This window comes from Polyergus mexicanus, unplaced genomic scaffold (assembly GCF_030449975.1).
Source record: "Polyergus mexicanus isolate NDT 795.1 unplaced genomic scaffold, iyPolMexi1.0 SCAF_8, whole genome shotgun sequence".
In the NCBI taxonomy this organism is placed as follows: domain Eukaryota; kingdom Metazoa; phylum Arthropoda; class Insecta; order Hymenoptera; family Formicidae; genus Polyergus; species Polyergus mexicanus.
The window spans coordinates 10,215,072-10,236,236 of NW_027223328.1; the positions used below are offsets into that span (position 1 = coordinate 10,215,072).

At 39.3% G+C, this 21,165-nt stretch overlaps 4 non-coding genes across 4 annotated transcripts; 2 read left to right on the top strand and 2 right to left on the bottom strand.

The window, feature by feature from the left end:
- The first annotated feature begins 7,154 nt into the window (after positions 1-7,154).
- Positions 7,155-7,239, top strand: Trnal-uaa (transfer RNA leucine (anticodon UAA)). Its single transcript has one exon. It is a non-coding gene; the product is annotated as a tRNA-Leu (tRNA).
- Positions 7,240-12,681: 5,442 nt separating this feature from the next.
- Trnaa-ugc (transfer RNA alanine (anticodon UGC)) lies at positions 12,682-12,753 on the bottom strand. Its single transcript has one exon. It is a non-coding gene; the product is annotated as a tRNA-Ala (tRNA).
- Positions 12,754-13,057: 304 nt separating this feature from the next.
- Trnaq-cug (transfer RNA glutamine (anticodon CUG)) lies at positions 13,058-13,129 on the top strand. Its single transcript has one exon. It is a non-coding gene; the product is annotated as a tRNA-Gln (tRNA).
- Positions 13,130-13,670: 541 nt separating this feature from the next.
- Positions 13,671-13,750, bottom strand: Trnal-uag (transfer RNA leucine (anticodon UAG)). Its single transcript has one exon. It is a non-coding gene; the product is annotated as a tRNA-Leu (tRNA).
- Between the last annotated feature and the right edge of the window lie 7,415 nt (positions 13,751-21,165).

The following is a 21,165-nucleotide window of genomic DNA, read 5'->3' on the forward strand; positions in this document are numbered from 1 at the left end:
GCAATATTTTTAATTTAATTTTATCATTAATTTATCTCATTATACATTAATCTGTTAATACGTAATTTAATTTTGCTCTTTTTGCAAAAAAAGTGTTTTACGCTAATTGTATTTGTGAGAAAAGTGTAAAACAAGTTGATGAGAAACAGTTAGATGTGTCTCGTTAAACGACACGCTATGATTAAATGGCAGCTCCGTTCTATAGCCGTAACGCTTTTTACAGCAGCGGCCGATCGCCTTCGCTCTTTTATGCGGCTCGTCAAAACCAAGTCAAACTCTCGTCCCCGGGCCTCAGGCTTTGTTTCCAATACTGCACGCGGCCTCTCGGACGCTCGAAATGTCTCGCGTAAACCGAGAGCTTAATAAAGCCAGGAATCCGGACTATTTCGTTCGTATCCGGCATTCCGTATCGGGGAAATGGGCGACCGTTTACAGCCTCTTTCTCTCCGCGATCCTACGCGAAGACAAAGAGAGAAGGAGAGAGAGAGAGAGAGAGAGATAAAATCAGCAGAAACGAAATGGAAAAAAGGCGCGTTTAACGTACACGTTTAATGACAGGTTAGAAACAAACGGGCCCCGTTATGGGTCGGTCTATCGAGGTGGGTCTCTTTTGGCAATAAAGCGGGTCCGGACTTTATTGTCCGGAAGACTTCCACGCCAAACGATTTGGACAGTTGGACGTTCGGGGACCGGCGAATTTCCGGTTTATAAGCGCGTCGTAAGGACCGCGTAATGCCGCGCCGTTAACGATTAACGATTCATTTAGAAACGTTTAGTATACGGCGAACAGCGCGATGGAGATGCTATTTTAAGCGGCTTCTCTCTAACGGGCCTTTCTCCGTGATCGCTGTCATGCTCTTACAGGACGACGCGAATAGGCGAATTACTTTCGAAAATTGGAGAATTTCCAAGTATTAATCTCTTTACACATTATCATAAAATCGTAAATGTTTGAATCGAATAAATGAATAAAGTAAAAGAAATTAAAGTATCGTCCATCATAAATTCATGAAAAAATATAAGCAATGCTCATTTTAGATGTAATATTATTCGCGGAATTTTATGGTGAAGATTTTAATTAAAAATATAGACGGATATTTCTTGATTAAAACTTATTATATATTAACAATTTACACAAGAATGTGGAACATGACATGTTCTTGAACAAAGTCGTACGAGAGAATGTTAATACTATAATTTTGTAATTTCTCTTAGCCATTAACATCGCGTTAAATCCACTAAAATACATCCAGAGACCAGACAACGATTCGACGACTCGTTAACGTCATTCACTGCGCTCGTAATGTGCCTATTTCTATTACGACGGTAAACGGAAAATCGATTCGAGAGAGCCGGTACTCCTTTATTCGTTTATAAAACAACGAAATAATTCTACATACCAGGATGAAGCATCTCGATATCCCGCTATGACAACAAGAACGGCACCATCCATGTCTGTAATTAATAAAATATAAAAAATTATTTTATTTAATTTTTTTAAAACTCGCTCACTATTTTTTATCTTTCACGATAATTAAATCTTTCGATATAATTTTGCAATTATCTCTATCATTTACAGTGCCAAAGATTTAATTGAATTTAGTACTATACGTTACAATTATGCGCGATAAAACTGCACACAATGAAATAAGGCTCTTGCTGAAAATAAATTACAGATTGTCCACATCAGTAATAATCAAGTTTTTGTTCGCTCCGCGCAATTCTTCATTTATACCGAGACAGTGGATGACGAAGCAAAGGATACGGAGATAAATGATACACACGATAGGACGTTGCGCCCATCGGAGCAGATTATCGCAACCGCGAACGTGCGCAAAGACATGATTAAAAAAAAAAAAAAAAAAAAAAAATCTCAAGTTCGCTTGCGAAGAAGTGTTTCATCATTAAAAGCGAGCGCGAGTGCCTCCGAGACATTTAAGTACTTATGGATATTCCCGGCGTGCACTCTCACAATCAATCTTATCGACTGCATTCCCGAACACGAGCATTCTATCGGAGTAATCCCGACGGGACAAAACGACGGGGAGCTGTCAGAGCGCGAGTGAAAGAACGCGACTTCTTAGAAGCTGACCGCCGTCATCGCATCTGAGGAGAGACAGAGAGAAAAAGAGTGAGGAGGAGAGGAGAGTGATCGGCTAAGATCGTTCGCTAGTAGCATAAATCGCACGCATTTAGCATTTGCGATTTTTCGCGCATTTCACGGATACGCGTATAAACCCTTAATGCATGTCATTTGCATCATATCTCGTGTCCATAATAACCGCATGCTCGTCATTTTTTTTAAAAGCGCGATCGTACCGAGAAACGATGTTCCTTCCTCGCCAGCTATACAAGTCTTCCTTTTTTTTTTCTTTTCATCTTCTTCACCGTTAATCCGTGTCAGTGTACGTATATGTCGGTTTTAGAGAGAAAACTTTATCGCGGCTAGAACGATTGCGCAGCATCTCTTAGCACCTTTCATAGTTGGCATGCTCTCGCTTTTAAAGCGATTGCGAGCGGGTACTTTGTCTAAGTACGCTCGCATAAGACGCGTAAGTGCACAAGATATCGTTACGCTCTCGGGACCCCTCTCCTCCTTCCCTTCGCTCTTCATTGACCCTTTTGCGACGAAGGATAATCCATTTACCAGTTTCGTACGAACATACATATGTGCATGTCACATCCCCTCTCTCCCTCCCTCCATCATCGTTTCTTTTCTCAGCGTTCTAGAGCGAGGAAAGACGGATATAATGCCGGATAAGACGGATTTTGCCCGGCGACCCGCACAGTCGCGGGTGGTCTCAACACTAGATATTTTCGCGGCTTTGATGTATCTAAAATTCCATCGTTAACGATGTACGTCATGTTGTTTATAAAAAATGCATTGTAATGTCATCCGAAACCAAGAAAAAAAAATACAAAATGATTTTAAAGGTACAATGCAAAATATTAAAGTTTATTGTCTACGATGTAAAATATGAAAAATAATTTTACATGTATAAAGAAATACTATAATCTGTATTAAGATAATCAAGATAGTAATATCGCACAAAATAACGAGAGCGCGACGTTAATTTGACTGTTTTGGATGCATCATTTGCCAATCGAGCGAGCGAGCCAAGACTTAACTCTCACAATGCCTCGCAAACAGAAAGCCTCTTTTTCGCGGCGTACCTCCCGTTCCCGGTTGATGATGCGCTCGTTCTTTATTCACGTCTGTTCCCTGGCGAGCGAGGGAAGCGCAGCGCCCAGCCATAAACAGTCTGTAGGATAATTAACCCTTTGAGGAGTCTGAAGCTTTGACGATTTTAATAATCTTAAAAGACAGCGGCTTCTCTGATTAGTACTTCAGCCGACGCGAATGCAATCGACAATGCTCCTTCTCGCCGCGATGCAACGCGACGCGACGCGCTGCTCCGTATTATCAAGCCGCATTTCATGATTTTTTTGTGTGGTACATTATCATGAAAAATTCACGCACCCTCGCTTACCCGTTATATCGATCCTTTAATGATATATAATCTCTTCTTACTTCTTCGTTTAAATTTTATCCAAAAAGTTATATATTATATACGAGTTATTTTATTTAATCGATTTATTTTCTTCAAAAAATAATTGCGATTCATTAATGAATAAAATTATGTAAATTATTATTTTCTAGTAAATTATAAATTAATATTTCTCTTTAATCCAGAATCTTATAAAATAATGTAATTTAGAAATAATTGAGATTAAAATTAATGACTTTTAGCTTACATTTAAATAAGGTTGAAAATTTTCTATCGTGAAGATATATATATATATATTAAAATTATATCGCTAAATCTTATATGGCGTATTGTGTGCGAGAAGTGTGATTCGACAATATGAAATCGTACGTTCAACTTTTGTAGCGTACAGTACCTTCATGCAGGTACTCATATGTCACTTTGAAGTATCGACATGAAAGCACTCCCATGCGGCATAACGCAAAAGACAAGTCGCGACATGAAACGACCCCTTAGTAGCCGATAACACACGTGAATTATTTTCAAAAGCTAATTTTTGCCGCTGCACGTACATTCTCTCTTTCTCTCTCTATCTATCAAAGTCAAAGGACGTTGTTACATCTCTTTCCGCCTCAGCGATATTCATATTCAGCTTTTAACAAGCAAAAATGTCACTGCCCTTTCTATTACATGTCGCAATTCCATAGCAACATACATATGAAAAAAAAGAAAAGGAGAAAACGCGAACAGAAATGTCAAGAGAAATATACAACAAAAATATACCAAAAAATATTCAATTTTTACATATTATTTGTCGAAACGTTTATATTAAATTTTAGTTTTTCGTTTATTTCACAAACATATTTTATGAATTAATACTAATTGTAAGAATACTTGTCAAATTTCATTTAGTCCATAAATAATAATGTTTTACTCGTAACTATATACATTTGCTTGGATCCGATCGCACAAGAAGATGGTTCATGACAGGCGCGATAAAAATTGAAATTTCAATTTCAACGCTGCTCTTTATCTCGGAATACTTAAGAAATAATTTAAAGCGTGTCAAGGAGGAGATGGCGTAAGAACGTTGCGTCCGTAAGGCACGCAGTGGTCACATAATGTTTACGTATGGTGATAAGGTGAAAAGTCTTCGAGCGAATAAAAATCACACAACGGAATACTGTTCCGTGAAGTGCGATAACCCGCCGGTCAAAGACGATTACACAAATCATGGTGTCGTCGATAGACACAATCAGCTTCTACAAACAAATTGCGCGACCAATCACGCCAGTATAAAGCTCTTCGTTCACTCTCCAAGCTCTACATTCGCAGTTTCTTGCCATTATTTGTCGTCAATATTATCGATCAATTACCGACACGCAATCGGAAAATGGAATGCATTTCTAAAGTCGCGCGACCAATAATATACTCCATTTCTACGAAAACATATGCACAATAATTCCATTATTAAGAATACTCTGGTTTTTTTTTTATGCAATTATCGAGCAATACTTTAAATGAGTAATATACATACGATATTTTAAATATCGATAACAATTGTTTTATTTATTTTATCGCGACATCAAATATTATGTAGAGTTGAATACAAAGTAATTGGAGAATTCCTAAGATTATTTACTATAACATATATAACCAACTATGTATATATATATCGTTATTTATAGTTAATTAATTTAGAGATAAATTACTCTCGTCACACTCTCGGCATTAAGTCCTCAAAGGAAAGATAAAGTTGGCATGTGTGACAATCTAAATAGAGAAAATCGAAGCGCGGTTAACAGCTGTAGCTTGCATTCCAAGACACACGTGCTCGCCGAGTAATGTCTGTTTCGTCTAATTATTTTTCTGTTGCGGCCTCAACGACACAGACGTGCTTTTGACAAGTAAACCCTTACGATGACAAATGTATGTATGTATCGAAATATTGTAACCGCTATTCTTCCCATGCGTGATAAATGTGTATAAGGACAAATAAGTGAAAAATATGTAACGCGATGTCTTTAAATATCAATTCAAATTATTTGTCACGTTTTACTTTTGCACCTTTGTAAGAAAATAAAATATTTTTTTATAAAGAAAAAGTGTTTTCATCTCGCAAACCTCATGTAACTCCCTAGGCCCTAGACAAGTCATTATCCGTGAGCATTAACGATTCCCCGCGGTGTACAATCAGGAAGCCCCAAAGCGTGCGTCGGAAGTGGAAGCAAACTTGGAACGATTTAAATATGAAGTGGTTCGCGAGTCCCGGCGCGCTCTCGAGGAATCGTCCAAGTGACGGAGAATGATTACGCAAATGACAGGGCCGCGAGAGGGGAAGAAGGAAAGGTGATTGGGGAGGTATGCTTTAACAATGGGATAGGTGCAGACTGGTACGACATTCGCGCGGCACGCAATCCCAACATCAACAACATCAACTATGCCTCGTGAGGCCGTACCGACGATCCCCGCGCACTCGCGATACCCCGGCTACCATTATCGGGGTTTCCCTTTTTTATTACGTCGCGGAACATCGTCCGGACGTACGATTCGCTTTTATTGCGAATGCCCATCTACCTACCTGAACCTGAACGTCGTGCCGCTCTTACGTTGACTTATCGTCCCCACCACGCCCGTACAGGTGCGCCGTATAAGACGGAGGAGGAGGGAAGAGAGGAAAGCTAGCATTGCGGAGAAACGGATGAGGAGCGTGGATGATACGCGTGCAAATCCAATGGTGCGCGGCGTTAAGTGTTAAACCGACTAATGGAAACAGGTCATTGGACTCTCGTATGTGCAAAGGGCGCGTATTCAGATGACGATGACATGTAAGTTTGATTATTCATAGGCTGAACTATTTCCTTTACAAATGTAAAAACTATATACACGTACAAACATGGCACAATAAAAGATTACAACAAAATTAACTTCTAAAATCGATACAGAAAAGTAACGTATTATATAACAAATGTTACAAAAAAAAAAAAAAAAAAAAAAACGGCACGCGCCAGGAGCTTTCCTCGCAAAGTTCCACGGTCGTCGCGGATTGGCCGATTACGATCAAAATTCACAAGTACCGAGCCATTGCCCCTCGACTTATCGTTAGTCACATCGTGAAACAAGCGAAGTGAATAATGACGATATTATACAAATAGCGCGTCGCGCTTTACAACTTCCGTGATTTTTTTCAGAAGCACAAAGACAGAGCGGCGCATTAGCGGTCACGAACAAATTATCGTGCATGCTCGCGTGTGCTCGCAACAGAGTTCGTGTGCATTTAGCCATGCTGTGTTTTCTATCCCGTCGAACTCGTCGGGATATTGCACAATTTGCAAAGGATGACCACGCAAACTAGGGAATCGTAACTGAATTAAAAATACCAGGCAAATTTATCATGCCGGAGTATTATATATCCTATCGTTCGTCAATAATTAATGTTTTCATTAAATTATTATGTTCCCCCATAGTATTCAATATTATTGAATGTTGGAAAAAAAATAATCATAAATCCAAAGAATTAAATAATTGTTTAATATAGTCAAAATAACGAAATTAGTTAAACAATTTTATTTTATGAATGGTGAAATAAAATTTATTCTCATTATGCTATAAACTTAAATTCATTAGTATGTTATCTATCAATATTTTCACTCGCCTTTCAACGAAGCTAGGTTGGCCGAGCGGTCTAAGGCGCCAGACTTAAGATCTGGTTCCCATCCTGGGAGCGTGGGTTCGAACCCCACACTTAGCAAAAATTTTTTGATCTACTCGTAATTATTTTGATTTTTCCGCAATTATAAAATAAATAATACTGAAACGGTTGCTTAAATTTTTACTAATATAATTATCTATATGCACACACAATTAAAATTATAATGCAGTAAACGGACATATTAATATCGATCATCGCGTTTTTCTTTAAAATATTACAAAATTTATTAAATTTAGATTTATCATTTATAATTTATCATTAACTGTGCCTCAAAGAAATATACTTCCAAGGCACTTCATTTTCACGCAAGGAGACAAATAACGAGAGCTTTCAACATAGCCGGATTCGAGATGACTCTCGCTCTCAAGATTAATGGTGATAATTGCGTCGAGTATAAATGACTTGATGAATAGTCATAGACGATTAGAGAAAGCGAGATAAACCGGCGCAATTCTCGTGAGCTCTCAATTCTACTTGCTAACCTCTCAATGAAACTAATAGCAATTTCAGAGAAGTTGACTTTCATTAGTCAAACTATATATGTCTATAAAAATTAATACATTTTATGATATCTTGTACATGAAATTTTATAGAATCTCTGTTTCAATCTTGTAAAAAAAATTAATATGTGCAATTTAAAGTTGAATGAAATCTCATACACGTGTATATGAAAATAGAAAACTTCAAAAATAAAAACGTCTATCTTTAGTTATGCAAAATCCGACGTTTTTATCGATCGCTCTCGAATTTAAAAACATTAATTTTTTAGTCTAATCGGTGTATCGAAAGGAAAAGCGAACGATTAAATGGGATTAGTCAAACGACAGGCGACACGGACCCTTTTCCCAAAAGACCGAGACTTGACACCGTAAAAATGTCCACCCTACGCTAAAGGGGAATCTTTCAAAGAGAAAGCAGGAGAGAGAGAAATATAAAGAAAGAGCGAAAATCGTGCATTGAGGTGCCTGTCACAACAATTTCGTTGAAAAAGTACAACACGTCGACATAATGTCGGGACACAACTTGTAATTTCATTTCGCCGCATCTGCTGTCATTCTCACGTTACCCCGCAAACTTCTCGACTTCGTTCGAGGGTACGAGAGGTGTCTCGTACCGTCAAAAAAAAAAAATATATATATATATATATATAAAAGATGGGGCGAACGTATTTCAGGCAACCCTTACGCATGGGGTATACAACGGAGCTTCCTTACTGTTTAAGATCGTTACTTCTGCCGATCGGATTTCAAGATCGGAGTATCATAAAAAAGAAAAAGAGAAAATTAAAAAACAAGATAGAATATATCGGATAAAATATTCTTCTCTTATAATTTTGAAATAATATTCCGTCTTTTACCAAGAATTTATATTTCATCTATTTTATCATATATTCTTTTTGCATTTATTATTGTCTAGATAGAAACTTGTAATCCGATCGTACAATTGTGTATAATTTCTAAAATTTTCATACGTATTAAATATACATATATTTTACATTAAAAAATATTATAAAGTATATCAATATAAATATATTTCATTTATAAACCATTAATGATGTTGATACAGATTATAAAATCAGATAATTTTCAATCTTCCTCTTTTTTCACTTTTGATCTTGTACCGCTGCACTTTTTATCATGATTCGATTTATGGAGAACGAAGCATGAAAATAAAAAATTCAGAACTAAGCTCGAGAAAAATACTTGCCGACGGCTCAATCCATCCCTTGCGATTGTGAAAGGAAAATCGTATTTCTAATGCTCAGGCGTTGCGTGCTCGGCGTTCCATGAAATCGTATTACCACGCGCGGAATAAGGAATATTAAATTATTCTTTTTTTCGGCTGGACTATCATCTCGTATTACCGTCACCTTAAATCGAGGCTTAAAAATGTAATTTTATCGCGAGCTCGCTTCATATTTAATCGTACTCTCGTGTATCCCCGCGGAAAATTGTTTCGCATTAATTGCAACGTAGCGCTTTGTCGTCGGAATTTTGAAACCGAGCCAACAATTTTCAGACATTAGGAGAACGAGACAAAAATTAATCAGGCGTCTCTGAAACCATAAATAACGATTGGTGGCAGTCGGAGCAGCGAGTATACGTACACCCAGACAATGGATGACAAATTGTGCGAAAGCAAAACAAACTATGGACTAGATTGAGCTGGCTGCTTCGGCGGCTTTGCCGCTGTCATCAATATAGCTGCGCGGGACATAATCTGGCGATAGCAACGTCGGCTAAGAAAAATGAACTTTTTCGCCAGTGTCCACAGTCCTTTCGTCCGAATTGCCCATTCCACTGCAAGTTATATTCCACTTCTATTCGTCCCTTACAATAATCTCGAACCCGCATCTATCCATTGGTATCCTAGTAAATTTATTTCCTCCAGAAGTTTACTCGTTTAACTACTTTTTATAGATGAAAACTATACAAAATAATATCCAAGTATCTGTTACGGAATCTATGTTCTATATATTTTGATTGCAAAGTAAGAAACTGCATAGCTCATTAAAGAGATTGCGTAAATAATAATTTAATTACACATATAATGTTGTACAAGTGTACGTGCTTAAATAAACTTTACCAACTTCCGTATGTTTACATCGCGTTCATGACAAGCTAAAACGCATTCGAGATTAAATTCTATACTCGGAATATCCCGAGGCGAGGTAGATCATCGTATAAGGTTATCAGCGTGTAGACTACGGCGTGTAGACGTAAACAAGGGACGCGGGAGGGTTACAGCAAAAGTCGCTTTGTACAGGGGTAAGATCGGATCGGAGCCGTACGAGGAAAGGAGCTGAGCGAGTCTTAGCGTTGGCAGCAGGACACCGCCGTAACGATCGTAAATGTTTAATATCGTGATTAAAGGCGCTGGCGCCTCTCATTATTATTTCAGTCTGGAGGACATTTCGCTCGGTCGCATCTCCCCGCCGCGTCGCGTCGCCGCGTTCCTTTTCAATTCTCACTTTCCTTCGTCGGCTTAAAAATCCTCGCGAAAATTAGCCGTCTAAATATTTAAAACACCCCATCGTCGACCGCGTCGTATCTAGGAAGCGTAGCCGACGAAGGAAAAATGAAGAAAGCCGGGAATACAAAAACCGTCTGCCAGCGGCAGCAGTATTATTGTCTCCGACATGGGAACAAGCGTGATCTCTATCTGATGGATTTTCGCTCCGCGGATATCTTTCATTCATCGCGCCTCGTCACTTCCCACTGCAATTCGTATCATTGAACACCCGCCCCATTTTTTTCGTTTAATATTCCGTATAAGTTCGATCTCTTGTAATTTCTTCTAGGCTTGAATATTATAAAATTATTTAAGTCGACTAATGTTGACTCTCGGTTCATAAATCATGACATTTTCATTATCAAATATATTTCTATTATATGACAATTAATAAATATCATAAATTTTTCGGTAACTGAGAGACACGGTAAACATTAAAAATTGTATCTTACAAATATTAAATCTTTAACAAAAATCTTTAAATTAAATCATTGATAAGAAGCATGTTTTATAAGAAATAGATTTATTTATTAATATCTATGTTCGTTCATGCAATATGTTTGCAAATATGTATCGGCCGAGCGATCGCGAAAGATCTTATTGTTAGACGGAATCAAGATTCATCTATGTGACGTATTCTATATAACTGAACGGAAAAAGTCGCGGACAACTTATTTCTTCGTCGTCGATTGCCCGTAAACGTCCGTCGAAGCGAACGGGGCGCGGCGCCGCTGACAATTGGACATTTACATTCAGCCGGAAGTTTCGTCGCTTGTAACGCGGAAAGAATGCGCGAATGGTACTGACGGTGGGGAGGGGGAGAGGGAGGGGGAGGGGGCCGGCACTTTTATGTCGCGTCGCGCACATTCGGACAACGCGAACGCTCTTGTGCGCGAAAGGATATTCGTAAATAAAATTTTCGGCGAGGGTGACAAAATGGTCATACGCTCCAGTGCTGACCCTAACCGGAGAGGGGGTCAAAACTCGATATCTATGCGCGACGAGATTTTTTTTTATGCTGTTTTCACATAGTTACGCTCTTCCTCGGGGACAAAATATAGATACCCGAGATTACCGGACAGGATATTATAACGGTTCAGCGACAGGGGATCCTGGACGAATATTCTCTCTCTCTCTCTCTCTCTCTCTCTCTCTCTTATTTTCCCCTTCGGGGGGAATACTTCGAATACCGCAGGTTTAAGGCTACTCTATTAGATCTCGCCGAATCTTTTCGATATATCTCCCCTCCGTGCAAGATTTCATTTTCAAAGATATACACATTGCATAAGTTTCAGATATTTTAAAAATTGTGAAAGTGTTACGCAGTTCTTATTATCAAATTAAGTACTTTCGTTAAAGAACTCTTCACTTTAGATAGAGATGAGTGTAAGCGAGAGAAAAATAATAAATTTAATAAATTATTATTTTGTCTCTATATATGTGATCCATTTCTCCTGTTATACATATATTTCAAACGAGATAAACAAAGAAAAATATGTCGCACGATGCTTACTCAAGTAAAACTATATTTCTATGATATCGTTGGACTGTCATGTACGCTTACGATCAATCAAGGCCGTTATCTACGAGCATTTCTTGCCTCTCGTACGACTCATCGGCGCGCGATTACGTTAGAGAGCGAGCCGCACTCTGCCTTATTTTGCGTCGTTTTTCCAACGATGATTAATTCCCACGTGCGATTCATCGCCGTTGCATTCATCCCTTGCGCGCGCGCGCGCGCGCAAGGGAAGAAAAAAAGGAAAAGGAAATCCTGTCACAGTATATTTCGCACGATTATTCCCGGGTATATTCGATGGAGATAGGCATAACGTATCTCTACCCGTATGATGACGACGGCAATTCAAATGATAGCATCTTTCTCCCGCGTCGACAAGGGGCCCACGGATATATACACGGAACAACTTTTGCATATGACGAATCGAAGACTATTACCATTCAATCTCTTTGCTCGGTTTCATTTGCATGCCATCGTCTCCCCTGTCGCGCTTTACATACGGCCACGGCCGTCGGTTGACATTCTAAATACACGCGATTTTTTTTATCACATGACGGACGAGCATGCGTGGCTGTTCGCGCAAACCGAGTCGATAAAGAACGTGACAATCGAGACAAATAATGTGACGAGATTACGAACGTAGGTTTTAATATAAACTATTAAAATGATATATATAAATTAGAAGTCATTTTTCCTTGGAAAAAATTTTCATAATAAAAAAATAATCTTTCACAATCTTCAGACATACGCGCGCGCGTATATATGTGTATGTATAATATAATAAATTGAATTTAAAAATTACGATGCGTAAACGGGAATGTAACATCTGTACGAGTAAGAGAAAAATTTATCATTTAGTTTGAGAATTATATTTGTTATTGTCGCGCACGAAAAATTTACATCAAAATCTGATGCAATAATATATCGTTTAAACGACCAAACAGCAAAACAATTGGAGATGCCGGGGATCGAACCCGGGGCCTTTCACATGCAAAGCGAACGCTCTACCACTGAGCTACATCCCCGTTTTTTAATATCCTCTAAGTAACACGAGAGTAGCAATCTACTGTATAGATACAATTCCTTATGAATCGATATAATAAAAATTATTCTAGAATAATTACATAGTCATATAATAAACATCAGTAATAAATGAATGTCAATATCACAGACTGAATTGATAAACAGCACAAATCTATGCTTTGAAACGCGAAAGGTTAAATGTTATCGTAATCTCGTGAGATGTCTGGGTGAATGCAATATAATTATTCTGCGGATGACCTAGGTCAAGATGACATTTTAACTATCTCACCAACAAGGATTTTTGAAGGTCCCATGGTGTAATGGTTAGCACTCTGGACTCTGAATCCAGCGATCCGAGTTCAAATCTCGGTGGGACCTTAACTTTTGGTATTCTATGCTTTTTGATCTCACATATATTGTTAATAGAGCTATTGTGTTTAATAAAATAATGCACATATTAAATATTTTAGTATCTCGAGACTAAAAATTGTAAAAATTTCATATTCTAAATTATATCTATGATTATATAAATTTAAATCAACCTTATGTTTATTAATCGTTGAGAATAATGATATTATCTATATTATTGTAAAAGTTGGCTCTATAAATTATTGCAATGTTAGGCTTGCTACTATCGCGTTATCTTATCAAGTTATGAAAAATCGATATTGTCTACACATGAATAATTTATGTCACAAGAGATAAATCTCTTGCAATTATTTCTCTTCTTGATATACGCTATCATTGTTGATTCACTTAGCGATATCGTTGTAAATTACTACGATGAATTAAAAATAATCGGCCTATGCGACAAATTAGATTAATTCGAGTGTGCTACGTTAGCGATCAATAATTCGGAATCATCTCTATATGACGCCTAGAACGAAAATAGCAAAAAAAAAAAAAAATCAAAAAGATTTGACAGCGGTGGGATTCGAACCCACGCCCTTACGGACTGGTGCCTAAAACCAGCGCCTTAGACCGCTCGGCCACGCTGCCTTCGAAAGTGTGCACGCATAACTGCGCACAAATGCTACTTATCCTATGATTAATACTATTAATTTAGCATTGATCAAAATATAATTATAAATAATTTAAGAATTGTTAAAAATAAGTTTGAATACAATGATATGTTCGATATAAAATAATGTGCATGTATTTGATTATACACAATGAGTCTTAATAAATTCCTTATTAATCAATAAATACATGTATTAACAGATAGTTACAAATATTAAATAATTAGACTCGCTTTATCTTTATAATCAAAATAATTATTTTCTTAAAATCAATCGAAAAGCTTATTTTATATTTTGTACTAATTCTTCATGATAAAGCTTCTCAATTATATCGCCATTTATTGAACTGTCTATTAACATTAAGTAAAAGAACCAATGCATTTAATATAAATATTCTGCAAGTGTAAAGGCCATGTATTTTTAATATATCGTTTCGTATTCTCCCAGCATATATTATCGCGCTTTCTGGCCTTGATTACGTCACACATTACATACATATCTCACGTCGCACGTGCTGCCTGACAGTCCGTTCTCGTAATCAACATTGCATATACATATAATCACATACATAGTTAAGATACCGTTCGGTTATATGTATCCTTACGCGTAATAACAATGACTCAAGTAAAAATTAATCAAGTGTCTTTGTAATTAGTATAATATGACAAATGGTACTTTAAAAATAAAACACTTAAAATTCCATAATAATACAGAGAAAATATAAAGCTTTGTCGCACTAAGAATTAAAGCGCATATATTTTCTAACCAATTTATTAATAATTTCTAAAATTGAGTTGGATATTTTTTTGGATTAGATCAACTAAAATCAGATCAAAAAGTACAGAGCTATAAAATAAAAAAGAGCGATATCGAAAGGCACGAAAAAGATAAATCGACTATCCCGTGCAACCGCGCATTGCACCGAGAACATCATTATAGTCGCGAATCTCCTCCTTTATTTTCCCTTGTCCCGGTAGTGTGCCGAGTATCATGAGCGCGATAAGATCTCAATATAAAAATTCATGCTCATAACGCGACACTGCCGGTGGCTTCTTATTTCTTTTTTTTTTTTTTGTTCCTTATCGCGTCCCCGAGGGAACGCGACATAAAGCTGAGAGCTCGAGAGCCGATGCGAAGCGCCAGTTATGTCGAAATGACTGTAGACAGATCGATAAATTTGCGTGAATATTCGTATAGCAGATAAGCCGTCGTGATAAACCGAAATCGGTCCTGAAAGTGCCGAGTCTCTCTCCCCTCGTTACCGTCGCGAGAGATATGACAGCCCCGGAATATGGAAGAAGATAAATTCGTCTCTCGTTGGTATTCCGAACGCTGATGCTTTATAACCGGCATGCGAAATCTCATTCTTCCCTATTTCAATAACGATCAATTATATCACGCAGAATCTCACGTTCCAAAAAAGTTTTCAACTCCTGCAACAATATTATATCGGATTGATTTAAAAATAACTCAAAGAATCTATCATTTGCATTTTCAGAACTTATTCAGGAAAAAAAAAAAAAAAAAAGTTTAATTAAATAGCGACAAAACATTTCTAATTAATTTTTTGATACTGTTTATATTGTCATTTTTGTCGATGACGAAAATATAAATATAAATATACGTATAGTTTCCCGCAAAAATAAAATTAAGTATATCTATCATTCACTTAAACGGTGTCCGTTATATTGTTTTTACGAGGCCCATTCAATGGAGCTCATAATATCCATAAGCTGCACCTGCATTTCCTAATAATCTCCATTACTCTCCCTACGAGTCGCATGATTCGCCGAAAATAAAATAGATTTATCATCCTCTCTCTCAATTGGCTTCCAGCAGTTTATTTCGTAAGGATCGATAGCGCGTACGCCCCCTTCCATATCTCACTCTCTCTCTCTCTCTTTCGCATATATGATACGCTCATGAGGGATTTTCTCTATATGATATGCAACATACGAGACGTAATTCAGTGGATGCAAGTCATCGAGATCATCCTCGTTTCGACTACGCACGGACGGACGATACGATCGATCATTCGTGACGACAGCCACGAGTATCGGGCCAAAGTGGTGGCGTGATTCTGCCAAACGCGATGCTAAACAGGTACTCTTCTCCGCGCCATCAAGTCGCTGACGTAACAACCGTAATACATGCCAGCGACATTATAAACGAGAGAGTTGACAACCTTTCATCGTTTAATATAAAATCTTGACTCTTTGTAAAGCGCGCGCATACATCAGCGTATCGCCGATATCCGTCGTTAATTGATTAAATGGCTACAATTACACGATCAACAGGTAGCTGTTTCGATTTTCTACTTTCCTTTCCCTTTTCCGCGAAAGGGTCAGCGTAAAAGCTGTAACGTGCTTATTGTAAAAAAAAAAAAAAAAAAAAAAAAAACCCGATGACAACTTTATCAAAATGCGATACTTTTATAACCACTGATTGTGAGCATCAAACTTTAATAATTTTGTACAAAAGTATATGCACACATATACGAAAGTTGCAAAAGTATTGAATTCGCACCGCTATGAAACGTAATACTATTATTCGGTAAACACAATTAGAATTTTTTAGATTTTGAAAAATGACAATAAATTCCCATTTTTATTTCGGCCGAATATAAACCTAAAAACGCAAATTATAAAGTATGGCGTTAAAATCTCCATTATTCTTGTCCGCCGTATATCACTTCATTTACCTATCCTATCCATCATACGCGATGTTTCGCGCGAAACAAGGAGACAGCAACACTTTGGCTAACAGCGGTTCTCGAAGCGCCTCGTTAACGAAACGTCGCAATTTTCGCGAGGGACTATACGCGCCGCTATAGTCGGCGCAATGCGCCATTAACGAAATAACCGATGAATATATATATCGGTTATCGATCATTATGAAACCGCGGCTCCTCTCGCTCGAATATTCCGGTAATGGTCTATCGCAGCAATAATCGTCAACGTGTGCAATAATCATGTCGTTTAATGACAATTGATGCGGAGAGCCAGGAAATGCGCTCGCTTTAATATCCGCGCGCCTATGTTTGCCCCTATGTTATAGCCGTGCGTACACGCGTATTAATACACGCGCGTGTACGCCTCGCGTACAACTCGCGAACGAGCCACAGATAGCGGGTAGATCCAAGGGATGGTTCTATCGTTAATATCGGATGCGCGCCATTACGCGCGATCAGTCAATATTTTCTCGTAACTGACCTACGCGATTCGGGATGCACTCGAGTGCGTACATAGACTCTCTACCGACCGCGTCAAGCTGCACCGCAATTGCGTGCTTCCGATCCGGCACGCACTAGAAGCAGGGCCGCTACTATCGATACGAAGTATGAATCAAGTTCGCATCCGATACGTTGCGACGACAATTGAATCGGAATCTCCGCGATGCTATTATATATGAGAGAATTCAACGTTTATACGTTTGCTCATGGGATTAAATTAAATACGATACGGTTAAGTACACGCTCGGCAACGCACGCATCTATATACGTATAATCTATCTTTATTATTGTATTGTATCTGGGGAATATTCTCGCAAATTATCGTTGAAATTTCCATCAATTAATAATACACACTTTATTATTCGCGATTACTCTATATTGCCTCTACAATCATACGTATTAATTACAGTATATAATTGCAGTATTTATCACAATTATCTCGTACGCTTCATTATCTTCAAATACAACGTTATAAAGAGAGACACATTTCAATGTGAAAGTCCATTATATAAACGTTAATTTCGCAACTTCGTTATTTTACCATACGTGGCAATTGTTTACGCAATACATAAAATAATCGATAATCGCGGACAGCATTGTTTTCGCTTGCGAGTGATGGATTAATACGTCCCTGCCCATGGCATAATCCTTCTTGCGTAACTGCACAATGCCATACTTACGGCATAAAGGCCTATATGCCGAAACACGATGTATGGCGCGGCGTCGAACATTTTCACGTAACTGACCCGCACCACCACTTCCGGATGCGCCCAAAGTTAACCTCCGCGCGGACGGTACGTATTGTATATATACACAGTGTGTTACGCGCAGTGTTCCGCTAACGCAACCCAGTGCCTCGGGTCGCGTAACAGCCACGGCGCGTTACACGGCCGCAAATATTTGTGCCGAGCGAATCGAATTACGTCGCTTCTGTTTATACCGTTATTCGCTGCTTTTGGCGAACCCCCCCTAACCCCCCCCCCCTCCCCCGATAATTAAAGTGCGCATACTAAAATGTGCGCCTCCTCGCTCGCTCCATTTTTAATGAAGGATCGCGCGAAATATCATCGCGCGATGAATAATTTCTCGCGGCATGCGGAAATATCTCTTCCCCCCTCCCCCTCCCCACCCCGCCCCCGCCACCAAGTTTTCGGCGCGCTACCGTCAAAGTTTACGCGCTACACGGTTAACGAACGCGCGTTAACGCAACACGTTGCGGCCGGCGTTGCAGCGTTTCATCGCGGACGGAAGTTTAATTAAAAACGCTGCTATGACTATACGTACGCTTTCGCGAAAGCTTTTCCGTATACCTAACAACGAGTTTCATTTGCCAAGATATATTTGCGCGCGCTATATTACGGTGGATAGTGCGTAGATATATGATGATAATCAACGCCGCGTTTCGCAGTGAAAGATTAATAAAAGTGTTCAACGGCGTATCTCATTCGAGAAAACAAAACGAATTGTCTGAAAAATTATTTGCGAGCGATGAAGGTAAACATACTGTATTTCACGCGCCAACAAATATTTTTTAGTATACAAAGAGAGAAAGGATTATATGTTTAAACGTGCGTTTGTTTTTTTTTTCCTTTATCCTTTTGGTTGGCACAAAATGGATAGTTTTAAGATACGGAAATGTTAAAAAAATTTTCAGAATTCTTAGAGTTCCCCCGGCGGATCGACCTATAGCGTAGGCGTTTAATTAAAAAGAATTTAATTAGGAACGAAACTATCTGTGAAATCTAAAGCTCTCCGCGTATCTCGAGACTCTAATTCGCATCTTATTTCCGCGCGATACGCGATGCGACGTCCAACAGCGTTCCGGGAAACCGGGTATATACTCGATAACCGGGCCGGATTATCGATCGATTTTCGCTGAGCAATTTGTGTACGATACACGCGCATCCCCTCTGCCCCTTCCCCCCCCCCCCCCGGTCCACTCTTTCCCGAGTGCTTTCGCGCGAAATAGGATATTTTCCGGTAGAATCGCGAGCTCGAGGCCGTATAGAGAGCTTTCGAGGTAGCTCTTGCGACGCGGTAATTGAGGGTAATTTTCACGGGGCCAATTTGCGCGGAAATTCAAAACCGAAAAATTTGTCCGCGCAAAACCATCGAGACTAGCCAGCTAAACCCATATGCCCCGCTCGTGTGCTCGGATACTTTCTCTGTGCGCCGTCTCCCCGCCATCTCCCGATCTCCGTTCATCTGCCGTGAAACCGGCGTTCACCTGCATCATCGGACAAATCTCGTTTTCTCCTGTAATTCCATTTTCGCGCAGGTCCTGGCGATCGCATGACTCGATTTTTCCACAATTTCACAGAGGGGAATTTCAATTAAATTACTCATCCCACCCAGCGCGCGGCGGTATCTCTTCTCTTTCTATACGCGGTTGTAAACGCGTTGGAGAGACAGAAGGAGAGACGGAGAAGAGAAAGAGAAGATACGCCCGGTGACGGAGTTTTCGTCATTTGCCGTTAATGGCGGCGTCCTATCACCGTTCTCTCGCTCGAGATTGCGATGATTAATCAATCGTGGCAGTCTCATTTTTAGGCACGCGACGGCGATTACCCCGTCGAATCGAGGCGCGCCACACGCGTTCCGATTGCTTCTTTTTTTTTTTTTTTTTAATTCGCCTGCCGTCGCGCGAATTTCGACCCCGTCAATGGCGCGCGTTGAAATTGCTTTTTTGATTGTCCGCCTCGAAAGTTAAATCCAATCAAATCATTCTCATTTACGGTACTTCCATCGGGCCGATATTATGTGAAGCGCGTGTAAAACAACAAGCGTTAGCTTTATGAAAAAGTGTTGCGCGCAAGTCTTGTAACACATTGTTAATTTTTAATTATCTCTTTATCTTTGCTGTGCGTACATCGTTGCAAATAGAAAAGGAAGTTTTTAATATTTAATGTTTTTTCGAGTTGACAAAACAAAGTAATCAATTACAAATAGCACAATTAATCCTACAAGTCTTATTAATTATTATCTAATAAAAATTATTAGAAAATTATTATCTAGTAAAAATTTTAATGATGACAATATATCAGAAATATAAAAGAAATAATAAAATATAAAAATTAAATCACAGAAAATGTCTATTTTTACACAAATGACAACTACGGAATACGCAGCTGCGAGATACGTATACTCGCAGCAACGATGGTGATGCAACGAGCTCCCAATAGCGAGTTGACTCTGTGGGAATCCCCAACAAAATCGATGTATGACGTAATACTGCAGGAATGGATGCGATCTCCCCTTACCTCCCTTCTCGACCGGCCAACCCCTTGCTTACCAGCCGGCACCTCGCGACATCGCACGGCGACAACGAAGGCCGATTCCCACCCACGGTGCATCTGCAATAAATGCATCAGCGATAAATGCGTCGCATGGCCAGAAGTGCATAGCTTGCGTTTGAGACGAGTGCTGCGGGCGATGACTGCATGCACTCCCGAATGCAGTTCCCGGCACATGAGTGGATTATGAACGCGACCGCGGTCTCGAAACCACATTATTCCGCTGCAGTCAACGCGACTCCACACGATCGTTCTTCCCTCTTTTATTTTTTTTTCCGTAATCTCCCTTGCCACGGCTCGGACGCGGCGAGGAAGGCGAACGGCCTGCCAGGAGCCCTCCGGGGCGAGTTACGCACGCTCGATCAACGCGACCGAACTCACCCTCTCTTTACGCTCCTTCTCTTCTCTCTTTTTTTTTTCTAGTTACCCGTTTTGTGCTCCGCCGCGGCCTCGATATTCCGGCCACTCTCTCTTTTCCGCTTCCTCCTCCCGCGCGCTCGCTAGTTTGCCTCGTTTTCGAAGGTACCTTCCCGAGACAAAAGGCTTTTCATCGCGGTAGACCGAGCCCGGGCTCGGGTTATTAAATCCTCCGCTCGCGGCATTTAGCTTTTCGCGTGTAGATATTCGAGAAAATAAATGCCGCCCTTTTCTCCTGCTCCAAGTCTCTTATTCATTTGCGTTCGTCTTACGGCATATTAATCCCGCTGTAATATACCGCGATATTTTTAACGTTTCCTATTTCCGCAGCAATGCCACATGTTTTTCTTTTCTCTCTTTTAGGATGGAAAACATAGAAACGCATCTCCAATTTACTCAAGGCGCGCGCTTCACATACGCGTAAAAAAATCTCACATTATGGGGAAATTAAAT